Here is a 7139-nt window from a genome sequence, read left to right on the forward strand (position 1 = left end):
TTATCTATTTATTATTAAAATACAGTCAGTTCACAGTGTGTCAATTTCTGGGGTACAGCATAATGTTTCAGTCACCCACATACATACACATATTCCTTTTCACATTCTTTTTCATTAGAGGTTACTACAAGATACTGAATATAGTTCCCTGTGCTACACAGTAGAAACTTGTTTATATATTTTATGTATAGTAGTTAGTGTCTGCAAATCCCTAATTCCCAATTTAGCCCTCTCCACCCCCTTTCCCCACTGGTAACCATAAATTTGTTTTTTATATCTGTGCGTCTGTTTCTGCTTTGTAAATAAGTTCGTTTGTCTTTTTTTTTAGATTCCACATATAAGTGCTACCATGTGGTATTTTTCTTTCTCTTTCTGGTTTACTTCTCTTAGAATAACAGTCTCCAGGTCCATCCATGTTGCTGCAAATGGCATTACTTTATTCTTTTTAATAGATGAGTAGTATTCCATTGTACACATATACCACAACTTCTTTATCCAGGCATCTGTTGGTGGACATTTATTTATTTTTAATGAAGGAGCTGGGGATTGAGTCCAGGACCTTCTGCATACTAGGTATGCACTCTACCACTGAGTTATACCCTCCTCCCACCCCTACTGCCTAGCATCTACACTTACTAGCGGAGTAGCCTTGGAAAAGTTACTTAACCTCTCTGTGCTCCTCAACTGTAAAATGCTGTAAGGAGCAAATGAAGTAATAGTCCAAAGACTTTCCAGCACTTAGCTGACAAGTGACATGGTAGAGACTGTAAGGGCAGTAAACTCTCAGTTTGGCTCACCACTTCGCTTGGAAGACTAACAGTTAATGCAGCTTTGCTTGTTCTTCATCTGCCCAGCTGTAGAATGAGCTGTTTCTACTATATGAAATTGCCATTTTCATGGAGAATTTCCTCTGAAACCTAAGGGTCTAACTGAACTCAGCTTGTCACAAAGGACTTACCTTCTAAAGCAAGTTATGCCATATTTAAAAGGAAAAATAAGGGTAAACCATACTGATTCAGTCAGTTATCCGCATCTATTTATTTAGTGTCAACTTCAAGCTGAATATTCTAGGGAACATTAAATGAATTTCCCAAGCATTTTCAGTCCATGATACCAAGCCAAGGCTTTTCCACAAACTTGGGCTCTATTAGACAACTTGCCAGAGACAGAATTATGAATTCCTGGTTCTCACTAATGAACAGAAATGAAGTCCTTACGATTTGATTCAACTCATTCCAATTCAGAAGACTATCACCAGTTATAAGAACCAAATGAATGATGTTCTGAAACTTTGATTTTTTTAAAAAAGCCTCAGTTATTAGGAGAAAACTGATCCCCTTTAACCATGCAAAGCATGAGAAATGATCTTAAATCCTTGATTCTCTTCTGTTCTCTAGCACACATAGCAGTCTTCGTTCCTGGCAAAGCTTAGACTCTTCACTTACAATTTCTCATCTTTGGATCCCACCTAAGTAGGAAAACTTCTGTACCTTTTGTTTAGGGTAAATCAATTCTGTAGTCTTTCTCCCTAGGAATTCCATTCTGAGCCTCGTCTCCCTCCAGCTTCTACAGAAATTGCCTTATTGCCAGTAAAACCATTTGTAATTTGCTTTGTGTTGATTATGTATCAGGTATATATTTGGTAATTCATATATAAAGGAGACAGTCACTACCCTCATTAGCTCCCTGCCTAACGAGAATGACAGAAGTTGACATGTCACAGGTGGAATGTCACAGGTAAGCATAGCGTACTAACTGGGCACGTAGAAAGGGACCAAACTGAGACTTAGAGCTACAGGAAGTATTCTGGAGGAAGGTGATGCCTAAAAATACTTAAAAATAAATATGGATTTGATAGGAGAGAAAAGAGGGGTTTTAATGGAAAAGAGCAACATGTAAACATAGTACATTTGGGCTGTAACACAGAAAATAAGGGGCAGAGTGGAATGAGATAGGACTGGTCACCTCAAAGAGGACTCTTTCTGGCTCTCTGTTCCTCTCTGGAAGTAACTGCGTTGAACTGAACCTAACTATACCTAAGTGAGAAGAAGATGAGTGCCAAGCCAAAATATAGAAAAAATTCTTCGCACCGACACCTGAATGTCCTTGATGTCTCGATGAGGGTGGGGACCACCCTGAAAGAATTCTCTTTCCCTGTTTATGACTGAAATGTCCTACTCCATCCTGGAGACCTTCCCATGCCTTGTACTGTGAGGCTGACAATAGCCTGGCACCCTTGGAGTTCTGAGGATGGGCAAAGCACTTGGGAGAACAGGCAGTAAGCAGGTAACCTGCTTCTTCTCTTGTGCTTTCCTCCCGGGTATAATTCTTCAGAAGCTGTTCTTCTGCCTTGTAAACAAAGGGGCTTTCTGATCCTAAGGAGGCTGCATCACATTGCCCCTTCTTGTGGCCACGGACAGGTCAGCCATCAGGACCCACCCTCCCCTCCCTGTAGAGTTTCTTCTGCAATCTGATCACTGCTTTAAGCTAAAACAGACACACTTCAAGCAAAGTATAATGATCTCACTATGCTCCAAGATATGTCACTAAAAGAATAACATGAGGCTGGAAGGCAAGGGTGAGTATAAAGGGGTTAAACCATTCTTCTATCTATGAGAAGGCTTGATGCACTTACCTATAGTTCCTTTTTGTCTCTAATGGTTGAAAGAGCTTCCATTTAAAGCCAGGTCTTCGCTTTCTCGCTAGTGAGTATTATGCACAAACTATCAGCTTTCCTGTCTTAGACCTCCTCCTCCTTCCTGGCTTCTGGCACTGGTGTGAGTGCAGGGAAGGAGTAGGCTGAAGAAGTCATTGGTTTCTAACCAATCCTTCTATTAATGAGTAGGATCCTTCATACAACTTTAGTTTCCAATAGAAATGTCCCCAAATGAGGATTTACCGAACCAGACATTAGGAACCCAGCTAGCAGCAGTGCCTGCTGGAGAAAAGAGACCCAAATGGTGAGGAGATAAAACCATAAGAAAGAGAGAAAATAATTCTTCAAAGACCCAAGGGAGATTTGCAATTCAACAGAAATTTCCCAGACTCCATGCCTGATAAATCTGAAAAGGAGGCTGACCCTTTATTCAACAAGGGATGAGTGGGAATGCTTCTGTCTTCACCTGTCACCCACCCCAAGCAGGCAGCTGCAAAAGTCCTCGGGCAAATTAGTGGGAATGAGAGAAAGCATGGTGTTCGATCAGCTCTGGAAGGCACTAGCCGTGATCCACCTTTCTTCTGCATGGCACTCAGGGGAAATGTTTATATCCCAAGTAACAAGGACATTGTGTCTTCTCCCTGAAGACTTAAACTGTTGCTGGGAATCCCTCCCCTGGCTCCTGGGTTGAGAAGTGTTAGTAGCCCCAAGGGTGGGATAAGATCGGGAAGGATTCCCTGAGTCATCTGTAGCTTCTACTGCTTCTCCCAGCCTTGGACATTATCTTTGAGTGATAGCATATGAGGTACCACATACTCAAACTCTATTTAGAATTGTGGATCATTGTTCACATTTTTCTATTTGTGTCCACTTTATGCCCCTAAGTAATGACCTGACCAACTCCTGTTCGTGTTCCAAGACTCAGTTTACTCTGGCACACACCAGTTCTCCCTACCCGTTCCTCTAGACCCCATCCCCCACTCACTCTCCAGCCTGAACCATGGAAGTTTCTGCTGCGCTCGGTCTCAATACTTAATTGGAACTCTGCTTTCTCATCTGTGTCTCATGCTAGACTCTGAACTTCTAAAGCAGGAATTATATTTCGATATAATATTAAACACCAAATATAGTGCCTGGCACACATTAGGTGCTCAATAAATGAGATGTGAACTACACTGCCCTGAACTCCATACTTGAGTAGTAGCTGGTCTTGTGAGATGAACACCAGTTAAGTCTGAGCTGAGAGGAAGAATACAGTTGTCCCTTGGAATCAGTGGTGGACTAGTTCCAAGACTCCCAGGGATACAAAATCTGTGGATGTTCGAGTCCCTTGTATAGAATGGTAAAGTGCTTGATTTTTTTAAAGGAACACCCCCAAATATTCCAAATATTCACTTTATTTTTTTTAACAGAGGTACTACCTATTGAACGTAGGACCTCCAGCATGCTAAGCACACCCTCGACCCCTGAGCTATGTCCCCATGCCCGACTCCTCCCCTTTCCTGAATGTTGTAATATTTGAATATAACTTACACACAGCTCCCATATACAGTTGACATTTGAATCATGAGGTGGTGGGGGCAGGAGGGGGTGGGGTGGGGGGTAGGAGGGGGAGTTTAGGGGCACCAACCCCAAGCAGTTGAAAACTTCTGCCTCAAAAACAAAAGAAATGATAATTGACTCACTGAAGGGAGGAGGATAAAACAGTTTCGTTAGAAGGTAAAACAGTTTGGTTAGAATCAGGACTCAATCTTTTGATTCATTTTGATTCTACATATTGTGATCTCTAAGAGAACACAAACTTTTCCCCACACCTAATAAATTTAAAGATATGTAAAATGAAAATACAGGTACTATATTTATTGAAAAAATCCAGCATGAGTGGACCCATGCAGTTCAAACCCGTGTTGTTCAAGGGTCAACGGTCCTTTAAATCATCTCTAGATTGCTTACAATATCTAACACTATGTAAATGCAATATAAATGGTTGCTGTTGCAGCAAGTTCAAGTTTTGCTTTCTGAAACTTCCTGGAATATTTTTTCCCGATTATTTTTAATCCATGGTTGGTTGAATCCCTGGATACGGAACCCACGGATATGGAGGGTCAATTGTACAGAGGTCCCCCTGAGGCTCATTTTGGCTGAATCCCATTCTTCTGGACACATTCCTTTTTAGAGGAAAGAAAATACCTAACTGGAAGCATGAATGAGGCAGGAGAAGTGTCATCACTTTAGACTGCGAGGGAAGAGCAGGAGCAAACATGAGTAGAACTGACTGGGCTGACTGAACAAAACTACAACTAGGATCTGAGGCTTTCATTCGCTGAGATGCAGGAAGATGAGGTCTAAGTAAGAGAGACCCATGAAGTCTGAGAGCTAGTAAAGCACACTGAAACCATACATGCTTTCAAAATTTAACTGAACTATGAGGCTTAAGGCTACAGCAGAAAGAAAAGAGATCAAAGTCAGGGAATTTTTAAAAATTACATAGCTATTTGTCCAATTGACACTGGTTTTGGCATTTATCTTACAATACTTTTAAACTGACTTGATCATAGGTATATCCTAGTTTTTGCATGAAATAGAGCATTTTAGAAAAAAGATTTTATTTTAAAAAATATAAAACATACCCACATAACTCAAATATAAAAATATAACAATGTATATATTTAAAAAGTCCTAGCCCTGCCCCTCCCCATCCACCCCATATTCCTTCCCTAATTAATAATTTTCATTATTTCACTGTACATCCTTTCAGTGTTGTTTTTTGTGTATGTAAGCAGATGTCGAAATGCTCATTTACCTGTGATTTTCTTATGCTGTACTGCACCTTATTTCTTCCTTTTAAGATATCCTGGAAAGCTTTCCCTGTCATTGCACAGAGAACAGAAGGGAAATATCTCAGCTAATGAGACCACTCACTACCTTGACAAATCTGTTGAATGATTAGATGGCAACATTCTTGAATTATACTTCTATTTTAATCATCATTTGGTATCACTTTGACTTCAGTTTTGTTCGCCAATAAAAACTCTATTGTGGTAGAAATTTTATGAAAAATTTAATTATCACTTTGTAAGTAAAAATAAGTCATAGCAAAATGATACGATATCTGGGATTTTCTTCAAAATAAAGTGAGTGGGGATGCAGATAAAATTAGCTTGGTCATGAATCGGTAATTCATGAAACTATGAGTTGGTGACACTTTCATTATACTATTCTGTCTATTTTTAGTATATTTGAAATTTTTCATAATGAAAAAGCCTCAGAAATATGTAGTGACAACCAGGTATCTACCTGAAGAAAACTCAAAGTTTTTGGAAATGTAAGATCTCTGCAGTTAAAAATTAATGAATGTCAGAAATATTTCCCTAAAGATGGCAACTCAATTTTCACAAAATTAACCAACCAACCACTGGGGAATGTCAAATACCATGTGGGCTACTCAGAGCCAGGAAACCTAAAACTATAATGAACTATCAACTCCAAGAAGAATTCCAACCTTTCAGCAACAATCTCCTTTCTGGTCCAAAAGAAGTGGAGGCAGTATAGAAACGCATGTATACAGACGGAATCACAGTTCAGACCGGGGATTTTGGATTAAAATAATATAGAGTACAGAATTTTTCATTATGACAAATTTCTTAAAATAAAATAAAGATTCTTTTTCTCTTCCTTCTTTTCTTCCCTTTTCATTTTTTAAAAGGATAAGTACATAACAATATAGGAAAACAAGACAATATCATTAACAAATTTTATATAAAAGGAACTTCCAGGAGAAAAAAAATAGCAAATAGAATTAAATTAAAAAGAACAGAGAAATACAATGGAAATCTAAAATATAAACACGAGAAATTTATTCCATAGTCCTTAATTCATATATGTTAATTCATACCCATATGTCACTTGGCATTGAGTATAACCACAGTGTGAAAAAGGAGGCTGAAATAGGACAAGTGACCTTACAGTACTCAAAAGAATAGAAACAACATTTAAAATTTCAAATTTGTATTCATAATGTAATTTAAATATTCAGGTCATAAAAATTCTAACGAAAGATTTTTAAATTAATAATGATATTATCAAAGTTAACATGCTGTATACATACACCAATTATAGGAGCAATTTGGCTGAAGACAGTCTTCTAGAACATAGATCTAAGAGACAAAATATATGAGAGAAAAGTTTAAGTGACAGAAATGTAGGCAAATATCTGTGAAACAGAATAGAGGATGCAGAAACAGATCTGTATATTGATGGCCATTTGATTCTAATAAGGGGAAAAGAAAATTCTGTGAAAAAAGTATAGTCTTTTCAACAAATATTGCAGGAACACTTGGCTATTCATATGATAAAATGGACTTTACACCTTAGACCATATGTAAAAATTAAATGAAAGTGGATAATAGACTTAAATGTAAAACTACAAGTTTTAAGACTTCTAAAAGTACAAAATAAGATACAATCTCTGTGACCAGGATTT

This window comes from Vicugna pacos, chromosome 6, assembly GCF_048564905.1.
Source record: "Vicugna pacos chromosome 6, VicPac4, whole genome shotgun sequence".
Taxonomy (NCBI): domain Eukaryota; kingdom Metazoa; phylum Chordata; class Mammalia; order Artiodactyla; family Camelidae; genus Vicugna; species Vicugna pacos.